General features: G+C 45.4%; 1 protein-coding gene across 1 annotated transcript in view; it reads right to left on the reverse strand.

The window, feature by feature from the left end:
* LOC310686823 (uncharacterized protein) overlaps nt 1-14,199 on the reverse strand; it is a 116,614-nt gene extending 102,415 nt beyond the window's left edge. Inside the window, exons 1-4 of the mRNA XM_083461113.1 lie at nt 13,977-14,199; nt 6,697-6,869; nt 5,113-5,251; nt 568-3,420 (exon numbers count right to left, since the gene is read on the reverse strand). The gene's annotated coding sequence lies outside the window, so the exon portion shown is untranslated. The remainder of the gene's footprint in view (nt 1-567; nt 3,421-5,112; nt 5,252-6,696; nt 6,870-13,976) is intronic.
* Nucleotides 14,200-14,403: the final 204 nt, after the last annotated feature.

Genomic DNA, 14,403 nt, shown 5'->3' on the forward strand with positions numbered 1-14,403 from the left:
CCGAATCCCCCATGCTACACCCCCAAGACTACATCATGACTACATCATTGACACATCACAAAGAGGAGGGGTTGAGGGAGGACTTGTGGTGGTAACCTGAGTGTCTTGTCGAGAGCCAGTGTGGTGTAGTGGTTAAGAGCTGTAGATTCGTAATCTGGGGAACTGGGTTCCCGTCTCCGCTCCTCCACATGCAGCTGCTGGGTGACCTTGGGCTAGTCACACTTCTCTGAAGTCTCTCAGCCCCACTCACCTCACAGAGTGTTTGTTGTGGGGCAGGAAGGGAAAGGAGAATATTAGCTGAATAAATGCTTCGGTCTCTGGCTGCGCTCCTTTTGTTCCGCAGGGACCTGCAGACTCAGTCAGACGAGCTAGGTGGCAGTGCAGCCTCACACCTAGATTTTCCGTTACAATGTCTTATATAAAATAAAAAAATTCCTTCCAGTAGCACCTTAAAGACCAACTAAGTTAGTTCTTGGTATGAGCTTTCGTGTGCATGCACACTTCTTCAGATACACAATGTCTTATATAGATAATAAATGTGCATAAATGTACCAACCAAGCACATACATAGATATGTCGACCACATGTCTGGAGCAGCTCAGGAAGACCGTCCTGAAACCATTTAGACTCCCAAACTGACCAAATGTTTTCTCTGCAAGGAGGGAGGGGGTGAGGGAACCTTCCCATTGTCTCAGGAATTGGGTAATCACCATCTCAATGGAATGGCCAGACTACCAGGAAAGGGAATCAGATAAGGCATTATCAGATAACCTGGCAGACAGGAAAAGCAACAACATTCAAATTTCTGTTGTAGACCACCTTTTCTGTGATGTAGGTAAGATTTTTGTAGTAGGTGGTCTTGGGTTACGCCCCTTCTGTGATGAATGCAGGGGTGGTCTGGAGCTCCAGGTCAGGGAATTTAAAATGTCTATATAAGGGCAGGCACGCCTTGGTTGGGGGTCCTCCTCAGGGGAGCACCCTGTTGCAGCAGATCAATCAAGATCAGGCTTACTAGCTGCTTTGCTTCTCAATAGTCTCTGGTTGCCTCTGTTATTTTCCTACTGATGGAGAACCTACAAGGGACTCTATAAAGGGCTCTTGTGTCCCCCATAAGGGAAGAAGGGCAGCTTTGTTTACAACAGATGGCACCCCAGATGGGACCTTTGGTTGCCCGGATTCAAGGGGGGCAAGGAAGGACTGGTAATCCAGCGCGCACCAGGCCATTTGCCAGGAGGAGCCACCAGTCCTCTAGTGACCCCAGGGTCTGGAATGAACTGGAGTTCCAGCGGGGCCAACCAGAGGAAGCAACGCTTGATCAGGCCGGCCACAAATTTATTTTTTTAAATAATCCTTATTGATTTAAATTACACACATATACAAAGAATTTGGAATCTCATACTGCATCTCCCCTTCCGGTCTGCTCCCCTTTCCCCCTCTTTCAGCTTATTGCCATTGTACCGCCAGTCCCTGGGCTCTGAGCCTTCTTCCCTTGTGAGTCCCCCAGCTGGTGCCTCCCCCCACCAGCCAGTCCATGACAACAGCAGCAGCCACAGCACTGTGGTCCTCTGGTAGGAAAACTCCCGAGTAGCATGACTGAAGCAAAACTTCTGGGACTATGGAAAAATACACTCTTTCCCAAACCCCGGAATGAGCAGGAGCTCTGGGGTTGCCCCATGGGGTTCATGAGTGAAGATGCCCCCCAGGAGATTTCCCTGGTCCCTGCAGCCCCTCCTCCCCACTCTTGAAATTAGGCTTGGGGGAAATCTCCCATTCAATTTCAGTATTTCAAGTCTTCTTCAGAATGCGCAGGAAGCAGCGATGAAGTTCTGGTGAAGAAGCAGTGCTTGAAGATCATGCAGTGGGGGGGGGGGGTGACAGAGTTTGGTGCAAAAACCAAAGGTACTTTCATCTAAAATTATACTCATGATTGTGAGATGTTGCCTTCATTATTTCATTATTATACAGTTTTACATATAAACACCAGAACATCAAATATACCTCATGCTTTTAGGAATCATTTCCTGCTGAATTCATTGCTCAGGGTGTACTCTGAGAGGAAGACGTCCCACACTCCATACATCTAAATGGGTTCTCCCATGTGAGAGTCCCTAGATGTTTCTTAATCACTCCATTATAAATAAAGCACTTTTTGCAGTCTATTCATTTAAACTGCTTCAGCTGTCCATTAGTCTGTTGATTTTGAATTTCCACTAAGAGTGAACCTCTATCTACTTTCCTGATATTTATATGGTTTGTCTTTTGTGTCAGGTTGTTGACATAAATCAAGGATTCCACTCTGACTGAAGCTCCTTCTACAATCCATACCTTTAAATGGTTTCTCCCCTGTGTGTCTGCTGATGTTTGCTAAGATTTCCACTCTGAGTGAAGCATTTAGTATTTACTCCATACTTTTAAATGGTTTCTTCCGTGTGAGTCCGTTGATGTGTTCTAAGTTTTCCATTATCACTAAAGCTCTTTCCGCACTCCATACATTTAAATTGTTTTTTACCGATGTGAGCATGTTGATGTCTTCTAAGGTTTCCACTATCACTAAAGCGCTTTCCACACTCCATACATTTAAATGGTTTCTCCTCTGTGTGAATCCATTGATGTCTGCTAAGGCTTCCACTATCACTAAAGCGCTTTCCACACTCCATACATTTAAATGGTTTCTCCTCTGTGTGAATCCATTGATGTCTTCTAAGACTTCCACTGTGACTGAAGCGCTTTCCACACTCCATACATTTAAATGGTTTCTCCCCTGTGTGAGTCTGTTGATGTCTGCTAAGGCTTCCACTATCACTAAAGCTCTTTTCACACTCCATACATTGAAATGGTTTCTCCCCTGTGTGAGTACGTTGATGTCTTCTCAGGTGTCCACTCTGACTGTAGACGTTTCCACACTTTGTACATTTAAATGGTTTCTCCTCTGTGTGAGTCCATTGATGTCTTCTAAGGTTTCCATTATCACTAAAGCTCTTTCCACACTCGATACATTTATAAAGTTTCTCCCCTGTGTGTGCCCGTTGATGTCTTCCAAGGTTTCCACTATTGCTAAATTTTATTCCACACTCCATACATTCATATGGTTTCCCCCCTGTGTGAGTCCGTTTGTGCAATGTGAGGTTTCCACTCTGACTGAAGTTCTTCCCATACTCTCTGTGTGAGTTTTCTCTCTGTGTGAGTCCACTGGTGTGTTCTAAGTTTTGCATTGAAAGAGAAGCTCTTTCCGCACTCCTTACCTTTAAGTGGGTTCTTTCCTTTTTCTGTTCGGTGATGTGAGCTATGTGTGCTCATTCAGTGAAGCATATTCCACATTTCACACATTTTAATGGCTATTCCTAATGAAATGAAAGGTGCCCTGTCCCCTGCAATTCTGTCTTCTTCATCCCCTTTTTCAGAGTGGGCAGAAAGGAAATCCTGTTTGGGTTTCAAGAAAGAGAACAAAGGGAAAGAGAACACATCAACCGCCATTAGAACCTTCTCTTATTTCAACATCTCCTACATTCTCCCATGTCCTACGCATGTTCCCAATTTTTAGGAAATGAAAATCCTATGATGTCAAATGATAGTAATGCATCAGCAACCATTCATAATCCTCAATCATCTTTAATAACACAGTATGATCTTGGAATACTGTTGTCCTCTGACACTGCCTTTCAAATCAAGTGGTTGCCCCCGTTTCCACCTCTAGATCTTCATGAATCACCTGCACAGTCTCACTGACCTCAGGAGGTCCATATGGAGTATTTTGGGAGACCCAGACCTTCATTTCTTCCAGGGACTGTGGTCTGGGTCAGTCAGAGAACTAGTGACAAGGCTTGGTGCTTGGGGTCAGCTGAATGGGTGCTCGGGGAAGCTCCCGTTCTTGGAGATGGACCTCTGTCTACGTGCCTCACATTGCATGGATAAAGCAGAGAAGCAGAAGAAAGCAGCTGGCCCGTGGGAATCCCAGGCGGAAACACCGACCCCAATGGTTCTTAAGAATGATGATGTGCTGCCTGATCCTGTGCTTGTCTTCTGACAGAGGACTATCCTAACCTGGCACTGAAAAGCAGGATATTCAAGGCAAGGAGATAACTGTACTTAGTGGTAGGTAGCCATATTGGTCTGACACAGTTGAAGTAAAAAATTAACAAAAATAGTCCAGTAGCACCTTAGGGTCTTGAGAGAGAAAAAAAGACAAACCTAGACAGCATCTTAAAAAGTAGAGACATCACCTTGCCAACAAAGGTCCGTATAGTTCAAGCTATGGTTTTCCCAGTAGTGATGTATGGAAGTGAGAGCTTTACCATAAAAAAGGCTGATCGCCAAAGAATGGATGCTTTTGAATTCTGGTGCTGGATGAGATTCTTGAGAGTCCCATGGACTGCAAGAAGATCAAACCTCTCCATTCTGAAGGAAATCAGCCCTGACTGCTCACTGGAAGGACAGATCCTGAAGCTGAGACTCCGATACTTTGGCCACCTCATGAGAAGAGAAGACTCCCTGGAAAAGACCCTGATGTTGGGAAAGATGGAGGGCACAAGGAGAAGGGGACGACGGAGGACGAGATGGTGGGACAGTGTTCTCGAAGCTACCAGCATGAGTTTGACCAAACTGTGGGAGGCAGTGGAAGACAGGAGTGCCTGGCGTGCTCTGGTCCAGGGGGTCACGAAGAGTCGGACACGACTAAACGAATAAACAACAACAACAACAACAGCACCTTAGGGACCAACTAAGTTTGTTCTAGGTATAAGCTTTTGTGTGCATGCACACTTCTTCGTATAGTGAAGGGTAGTGGGAGATGGTAGTAGGAGTACCTTTCTGAGAAAAACCCCAGCCCACCCTCCCACGATATACAAGGGTCTGGTGACATCTGTGTCAGTGTATCTGAGGAAGTGTGCATACACACCAAAGCTTATACCTAGAACAAAATTAGCTGGTCCCTAAGGTGCTACTGGACTATTTTTTAATTTTTTATTTCAAGTGCGTCAGACCAATACGGCTACCTACCTGAATCTAGATGTCATGGGGTGTTGGGGAGCAGTAGTTCCTTTGGTGGGGGACATGTCCTGCACCTCCTGGGGTCATTTTTCCACCCTTGGTGCCCACCCTGCACTCAACTCTCACCTGTGGCTTCCAGAAGCTGTCAGCATGCAACAGGGGTTCAAGCAACGGCTTCAACCGGCTGGCTAAACCAGGTGAGGAAAGCTGATGGGTCTCAAATCCTTGGGGGGCTGGGGAATTCTGCTGCACCTGAAGTCAAGCCCTGGTGGATGGAGAGAACAACCGTGAATCCCACAGTCCAGAAGGCAGATTCTGCCCGTGCGGAAGAGGAAAGTGAAGGGCAGATGGGGCACGTCCACCTGGACGCTTTTTATCTAGTCCCAGGGTTACTCTGACACTGAATTATATATAAATTACAGTATTGAAATGCGCCTGCTCCCACTTCATATTCTGATATTACTCTACAGTGGTGCTTCGCAAGACGAAATCAATCCATTCCGCGAGTCTCTTCGTCTTGCGGTTTTTTCGTCTTGCGAAGCACGGCTATTAGCGGCTTAGTGGCTTTAAGAAAAAGTAAACAAACTCGCAAGACGTTTCGTCTTGCGAAGCAAGCCCATAGGGAAATTCATCTTGCGGAACGACTCAAAAACCGGGAAACTCTTTTGTCATGCGCGTTTTTCGTCTTGTGAGGCATTCGTCTTGCGCGGTACCACTGTACTCTGCTTGTCTGTTTCTTACTTGAGTGCTGTTTTGGAATGCTAAGTCAGGGTTTTACTGTGAGTTACATTTTTGCTATTTTTGGATCCTGTTATGCTTATCAGTCTTCGGCTGCACAAAGAGGGAGGACTGTGCAGCGCCCCTTCAGCGAGGCACCTGTCCTGGCTTCTGCCTTAGCCTCTTTATCCTGCTGCCCTTGGCGCTGTTATCCCAGAAGCCAGAACAGCCACACAGTATCCCAGAAGCCAGATTCCTCTTGCTGTTCTGGCTTCTGGGATTCAAATTTTTTTTCCTCTTGGATTCCTCCCCCCAAAACTAGGTGTGTCTTATAGAGCGAAAAATACGGTAGGTACCGCTCTGGCAGGAAGGTAAACGGCGTTTCCGTGCGCTGCTCTGGTTTGCCAGAAGCGGCTTAGTCATGCTGGCCACATGACCCGGAAGCTGTACGCCAGCTCCCTTGGCCAATAAAGGGAGATGAGCTCCGTAACCCCAGAGTTGGCCACAACTGGACCTAATGGTCAGGGGTCCCTTTACCTTTACCTATATGTACTGTAAGCTGCCCAGAGCGGCTGGGAGAAAATACTAATACTATAACGTCTAGTGTGGTACCTCGGGTTACAGGCGCTTCAGGTTACAGACTCTGCTAACCCAGAAATTGTACCTTTTGTTAAGAACTTTGCTTCAGGATGAGGACAGAAATCGTGCTCCGGCAGCGTGGTGGACCCATTAGCTAAAGTGGTGCTTCAGGTTAAGAACAGTTTCAGGTTAAGAACGGACCTCCAGAAAGAATTCAGTTCTAAACCTGAGGTACCACTGTACTATTATTATTATCGTGTGATTTTTTTGTAGTCATTTTGGAATTCATACTGCAATATCAGCTCACGAAATGTTATGGGTGGAGAAAATCACAGGGTTGCCGTACATTATAATCCCACTCACAAACTCTCACTCACATACAGTCTGTAAATTTGGGAATGACACACACCTCACCTGTGCTAATACTGGCAGTCTTTGGCCTGTATAGGCACACCTTGTATATAGAGCCTCCAGCCACAGGCACTGTCTATCATGAAAATGGCTCCTTTGACTGGGAAGATTCATGCAGTCGCTGTCATCGGATGCTGATGGGTTGTATCTCAGCTTGTCAGTCACTCTGACATTGCCTACAAAGAATAGGGGGAACAGAAATGCTTTTGAGAGCTTCCGGTCGGTGCCAGCGCTTAATGGCGGTCCTAGCTCCGAGCTCCAGAGAAGGACTGCTTCGCGAGTTCGGGTCTTACCCGCTACGGCAAGCGGGGGACCCCTAAAATCCCAGGCGCTGAAGCCTGAGAACAAGGAGACTCGGTGGGCACCTTTGCGCCCCCCGGTACCGTGAAAGAGCCTTTTTAAAGGCTACGGATCAACATCGGGAGAGAGCGCGGTGCTGAGAGTCGCTACCCAGCCTGCGAAGTGAAGCCGCGTCGCCATAAGCGGAGAGCGCCGATTCCTTCCTGAAAAGAAAATTTGGACTGAATTCCCGTGAGTAAGAGCTGAAAAATAATCGGGACCCTTTAAATTTTAAAAATTGGGCTAAAAACGGGGGAGATTTAAACAAAGGAAGTCTGCCTCCCCCCGACTGCATGAAAGTGAAAGCAACGGAGCTCTAAACTTGCATCCGTTTAAACCCGCTCTTTGATCAGCTAAACCGGACATTTAGACCTTTGATCTCCCCTCTAGCTAGCAGGGCAGAGGGGAGGTGAATTTGATCAATAACTGCATGATCTATTGGAAGTAAAAAACCTCTGCTGTCTCACCCATCTGAAAGCATGAAACGGTCTGCCTTCTTAGCACACTGAACTGACTTTTCCCTGTGAAGTGATACTTTGATACAAAGTTTCCACAGTGCCTGGCTACTGTATAATACAAGAAGAAACAGCATAAACTGGGCAACTGTGGCAATTTGAAGTTACAAGTTCTTAGTAACATTGACTTTGATTGTGTTAATCTCCTTTTTTACATCTTGGACAGTCTCCTTTGTTTTCGTATTTGGAAATTTTGCTCTATGGCCATTTTGATTTGCTCCCTCTAGAGGATAAAGTAAAGTCTGGCACGGCCTAAGACAGTGGAATTTTCCAAGGGAGAATAAATCCCGTGGGAATTGACCTTGACATGAGTGGCTCACAAGAAGAGATAGTTACAAGAGCCAAGACCAAGCAACAACAACAACAACAGCTGCAGCAGCAACAGGTAAAGAAAAGAGGCTCAATCTCAGGCGCAACAGCCGGATCAGCAGGAACAACAGGACAAGACAAAGGAGCAGCCGTCTCTATGGAAGCTGTGACAGATGCCCTGCTCAAGATAAACCAAACTCTGGAGTCTTTGACAAAACAGACTTCAGAGAACACACTAAAATTAACAGAAATTTCAGCAAGATTAAACCAGAATACAGAATCTATAAATAAATTGGTGGAGGAAAACGCCACCACGCGCCAAATTGCGGAAGATGCCAAAGCCACTGCGGGAGAGACACAGGAGAAATTAGAGCCGATTGCCAAGAAGGTCTATGAGCATGATGCAACTTTGGCCTTGTGGGAGTTACAGAGGAAAGAGAGAAACTTAAAATTAAGACTGATTCCGGAGAATGAAAGAGACAACCTTGTGGAATATTTGACACGGGAGTTTGCGGATTGCTGGGACCTTGAGGAAGACGAATTCAAAATTACGACTGCCTTTAGATTGGGTAAAAAGCAAGACAGAAAGACCCCGAGAGACTGCTTGATCACACTCAGATCCAAGGAGGAAAGAGACAAAATACTAGGACTACACTTTGAAAAGGCCTTGCAAATCGGAAATTCAGCTGTACAGATCTTCAAAGATATCCCAAAATACATTCTGGACTTAAGAAACTTCTACAAGGACTTAGCTCTTTTGCTAAAGAAAAATTCTATCCGCTTCAGGTGGGAATTCCCACAAGGACTGTCATTTGACTACAAGGCAAAGAAGGTGAAAATAAAGACAATTCAAGATAAAGACAAATTTTTGGCAAGATACCAGGAGGACCTACAGAAGGGGACTGTGGACGTACTTGCAGAACAGAGGAGAGCACTGGATATCCTGAATCTCTCGATTGGACAAAAACCACCACCATCAGAAGAAGAGCAACAACTTGGAGCTGTTGGAGGAGCCTCAGGAAAACAGCAAGATGGCTCTGCAATTCCTTAGTTGGAACTGTAATGGGCTCAATGGGCCTTTGAAGAGAAGACAAGTATTTCATATATTGAATAGAGAACAACTGGACTTGATATGCCTACAAGAAACTCACATAACCAGAGCCCACAGGAGATTACTTATAAATAAAAGGCTAGGACAAGAATTTATTTCATCAGACAAAGTTAAGAAGAGAGGAGTTGTAATATATGTGAAGGAGAAATGGGCTCCAAAAATGATATTCAAGGACGAACAAGGGAGATATCTGGCAGTGGAGATACAAATACAAGGAGAAAAACTTCTAGTGGTTGGAATTTATGCACCAAATGAAGGCAAATCTGACTTCTTTAAGAGACTCCATGAAACCCTCACTGACTATCTGGATTACAATATGATAATCATGGGAGACATGAATGGCGTGGTCTCCACCAACATGGACAAGGCACAAAGACTAACAGTTAGCAAGGAAGGGAGACTCCCTAAGACTTTTTTCGAAATGACAGAAAATATGGACTTGATAGACATATGGAGAACAAAGAACCCTCTGGAGAGAGAGGGAACTTTCTTCTCCCAAGCAATGATGACCTGGACCAGAATCGATCAAATCTGGGTTACTAGTGGAATGGCCCCAAAGATTAAGAAAGTGGAAATCTGCCCAAAAACTTGCTCCGACCATAACGCCGTGAAGATGGAGATGAAACTCACAATAACTGGTCAATTTAGATGGAGAATGAATGACACCCTCTTTCGAGATAAGGAGATTCTCACGAAGGCCCAAAAGACCCTAAAAGACTATTTTGAAATAAATTTGAGGACCGACGTGGAGAAAAGAGTGATCTGGGACGCAAGTAAAGCGGTTATGAGAGGATTTTTGATTCAACAAAATTCAATAAAGAGGAAAAAACAAAATGAGAAAAAAGAGAAGATTTTGGAAATGATAAAGGAAGGAGAGAGAAAATTAAGAACAAAACCAAAATCTCAGGACATTTTAAGAGAGATCAAGTTATATCAAACACAATATATGGAATTGATGAACCAAGAGATTGAATGGAAGATAAAGCAAATGAAGCAAAAGACTTTTGAATCAGCAAATAAATGTGGCAAACTTTTGGCATGGCAACTGAAGAAAAGGCAGAAACTAAATACAGTTACAAGCCTAGAGGTGGATGGAAAGAATATATCTAAACCTAATGAAATTAGAAATTGCTTTTTAAGTTATTTCAAAAAACTCTACACTCAAGGCCCGCAAAATGAAGAAGATATAGACAAATTCCTTGGGAAATATGGATTACAAAACATCTCTCATCAAAGTAAGATGGACTTGAACCAGAGAATCTCAGAACAAGAGATAGAGGCTGCCATTCAGAATATGCAACTGGGCAAATCTCCGGGACCAGATGGACTGACTTCCAGATACTACAAATCGCTGAAGGAATGGCTGACTCAACCACTAAGAGAAGTTTGTAATGAGATCCTTGAGGGAAAAAGGGCACCTGAATCGTGGAAAGAGGCATATATTTCACTCATACCAAAGTCAGAGACTGAAAAGACCCAACTCAAGAACTACCGCCCAATATCACTCCTTAATGTGGATTACAAAATTTTTGCAGACATTTTGGCAAAAAGATTTAAAAGAGTCTTGATGGAGAAGATTCATAAGGACCAAGCAGGTTTTCTCCCTAAAAGACACCTGGCAGACAATGTAAGGAATGTAATAGACATTCTGGAAAAGCTAGAGGTGAATATAAACACTAAAGCAGTATTGATTTTTGTGGACGCGGAGAAAGCCTTTGACAATATTTCTTGGAGTTTTATGAGGAAGAATCTTCATGGGATGGGGGTAGGCCAGGGTTTTGAGAATGGTATGGCTGCAATATATTCTGAACAAAAAGCTAAACTGATTGTAAACAATGTTGTGACTGAGGAACTTAAGATAGAAAAAGGAACACGACAGGGGTGCCCGATTTCCCCATTACTTTTTATTTCAGTTCTGGAGGTGTTGCTGAACATGATAAGAAATGACCAGCAGGTCAAAGGTGTGCAGGTCGGAGCTAAACATTATAAGTTAAGAGCGTTTGCAGATGACCTAGTATTGACTTTGCAAGAGCCAAACACTAGTACGAAAAAGGTTTTAGAAATAATACAACAGTTTGGCCAGGTAGCTGGATTTAAGTTGAACAAGCAAAAAACTAAAGTTTTAGGGAAAAACTTAACAGATATGGAAAAGGAGAAATTTCAAGAGGAAACAGGTTTGACTGTGGTAAAGAAGGTGAAATACCTAGGGGTTTACTTAACATCTAAGAATGTGAATTTGTATAAGGACAACTATGAAAAATGTTGGTCAGAAATTAAAAAAGATCTAGAAATATGGTCAAATTTGAAATTGTCAATGTTAGGCCGAATTGCAGTAATTAAAATGAATGTATTGCCTAGAATGTTATTTTTGTTTCAGACCTTGCAGATTCTTGACAAGATGGAATGTTTTAAGAGGTGGCACAAAGACATTTCGAAATTTGTCTGGCAGGGCAAAAAGCCCCGAATTAAATTTAAGATATTGACAGATGCTAAAGAAAGAGGGGGTTTTGCCCTGCCGGACCTAAAATTGTACTATGAGGCAGCAGCTTTTTGCTGGCTGAAAGAATGGATGCTCCTCGAGAACACGGACATCTTGGATCTGGAAGGTTTTAATAATGCTTTTGGTTGGCATGCATATCTTTGGTATGATAAAGTTAACAGTGCCTTTAAAAATCATATTGTTAGAAAAGCATTGTTTAATGTTTGGATAAGATATAAAGATCTATTGGAAAATAAAACCCCTAGATGGGTGTCACCAGTGGAGGCTAAAGCAGTGAAGAAACTCAATATGGAGGTCGGATGGCCGAAGTATTGGGAAATTTTAGAACAGGATGGAGATAAGTTCAAACTACAAAGTCAGGAGAAATTGAAGCATAAAGTAGAAAATTGGTTCCAATATCGTCAAATAATGGAATTTTTTAAACAGGACAGGAAAATCGGTTTCCAGGTGGAAAAATCAAAATTAGAAACCGAACTGTTAGAACCCAATACTAAGAATTTATCTAGAATGTACAACTTGCTGTTGAAATGGAACACACAGGATGAAACAGTTAAATCGGCTATGATTAAGTGGGCTCAGGATGTTGGACATAACATTATGTCAGCTGACTGGGAATGGTTATGGAACACCGGTATCAAATTTACGGCATGTAATGCCTTAAAGGAAAACATCATGAAAATGGTATACAGGTGGTACATGACCCCAGTCAAGCTGGCAAAAATCTATCATTTGCCCGATAATAAATGTTGGAAGTGTAAAGAGACTGAAGGTACCTTTTATCACCTTTGGTGGACATGCCCGAAGATTAAGGCCTTCTGGGAAATGATCTACAATGAAATGAAAAAGGTACTTAAATGTACCTTTCCTAAAAAACCAGAGGCCTTTCTCTTGGGCATTGTCGGCCAATTGGTGACAAAGAAAGATAGAATTTTTTTTATGTATGCCACAACAGCAGCAAGAATACTCATCGCAAAGTATTGGAAGACACAAGATTTACCCACTGTGGAAGAATGGCAGATGAAAGTGATGGACTATATGACACTGGCCGAGATGACAGGCAGAATCCGTGACCAACGAAAAGAGACGGTGGAAGAAGAGTGGAAAAAATTTAAAAGCTATCTTAAGGACTACTATAAACTTAATGAATGCTAAAATGTTGTGGTTTCCAGAAGCAAAAGGGTACAGGGATACAAGGCTAGACTATAAAAGAGGACTAAGATGATAGAGATTGGAAAGTAACAATTGGGAGTTGCTAGTTGAATTATGGACATTGGGATGCAGAGAGGGGGGGTATGGGGAAGTCCAAGAAAAGAGGTTTATGAAAATATGTTTGAAATTATACGTGTATGTTTGTCATTTTTAGTGTTTGTTTGTTTTTCTTAAAAATGTTGTAAAATCAATAAAAATTTTATAAAAAAAAGAAAAAAAAGAAATGCTTTTGAGGTGTAACTTCTATATGAATCCTGCGAGCCATTCCATGGACTCTGCACCTGTTTCTGGTGACAGGTGTACATTATCCTCACCCTCAGTGGAAAAGACAATAAAGATGGAAGCCTGAGAGAAAGGAAAAGGTTTCTGGCTGCTTCCTGGGTGGGATTGCGGAAACCAAGAGCCGCTTCCGAGAAGGCCTCCCCCCTCCCCTCGGGATTTCCTCTCCTCTCCAGGGGACCAATGGTTGGACTGGGCAGAAGTGCTGCGTCCGGACAGGGCAGGGACTTATGGGGTCGGAAGAGGATGGAGGTTGCAGGAAGGAAGGGGTGGGGGGCAGGACCCCCACTTTTCAGGGATCCCTCTCTGGTTGCCTTGAAGGGGGGGCATTCCTGGGCTTGAGGGAGAAGCCAAGACGGCCCCTTCGAAGATTGCCCAAGGAAGCCACGATTGAGACGCCCCCCTCCCAAGACTGGTCTTCCTATCTCTCCCCCCCCGTTCTCCTCTTCCCTTCCCCCTTCTCTCCATCCTAGCCCCCCCCGAACAGGAGCAAGGGAGGGACTGGGGGTCTCTATCCAGGCGTCTCTCGCGCCCCTTAACCCTTTCATGGGACGCGCGCAGCCTGGGAAACGGGGCGAGGGGTCCGCCCTGCGAGGAAAGCTCCCTTCGCAGCACGCCCGCAGGGATCTAGGCCCGACGAAAGGCGATTTGGGGAGCTGGCGGGGTCTCTGGGTCCTCATCTCCTCCCGCCTCCTCGCCCCGCCCTTGCCCCCCATCCCTGAGTCTCCCCTGCACCCAGAGCCCCCTTGGCTCACCCCTCGCCAGGCGCAACCCATCTTTCCGTCCCTATTGCCCCCCAAGACGAGCAAGGGGGGCAGGGGGGTCTCTATTCTGGCTTCTCTCCGCGCCCCAGGGATGCCTGCGCGGGGAAACGGGGCCAGGGAGTCTTCGTGGGTGGGCGCCCCATCTCCGCCCCTTCGCAGCACGCGTGCCGGGATCCAGGCCCCACGGAAGGCGCTTGGGGGAGCTGGAGGGGTCTCTGGGTCCTCTTCTCCCCTCCCCCCCCCCGCGACCCCTTTACCTCTTTCTCCTCGCTCCCGATTCTCCTTTCCTGCAACATCCACGGGGGGGGTGTGTCATCTGCCTCCTCCCTCCCCTTTCCGAAAGCGCCCCCCCTAGAGCTACGGGGCAGAGCAGCAATCCGGAGGGGAAGCTCCACTTCCGGGAGAAGCAGGCAGGGTGGGAGGGGCTCACCCCCCCCCCACATTCCCGGAACAGAAGCCGGATTGGAGGAGGAGGAGGAAGGGGTTGGATGTTTGGGGGTGGGATCTGGGGTTGTGGGGGCGGGGTGAGAGGAGGATGTGCCCGGGAGGGGAGGGAAAGAATTGAGGGGGGGGAGAGGAAGGTTTCCCCCCCTCTTCCTTCTGGATCAGGAGAGCGGGGGAGGGGCTGATCCCGGAGATCCAGCTGCAAAGTGGGTCCCGTCCCTCCTTTAAGGTTTGCATTGC

Source organism: Podarcis liolepis (genome assembly GCF_965112155.1).
Source record: "Podarcis liolepis genome assembly, chromosome: 10".
NCBI classification, from domain to species: domain Eukaryota; kingdom Metazoa; phylum Chordata; class Lepidosauria; order Squamata; family Lacertidae; genus Podarcis; species Podarcis liolepis.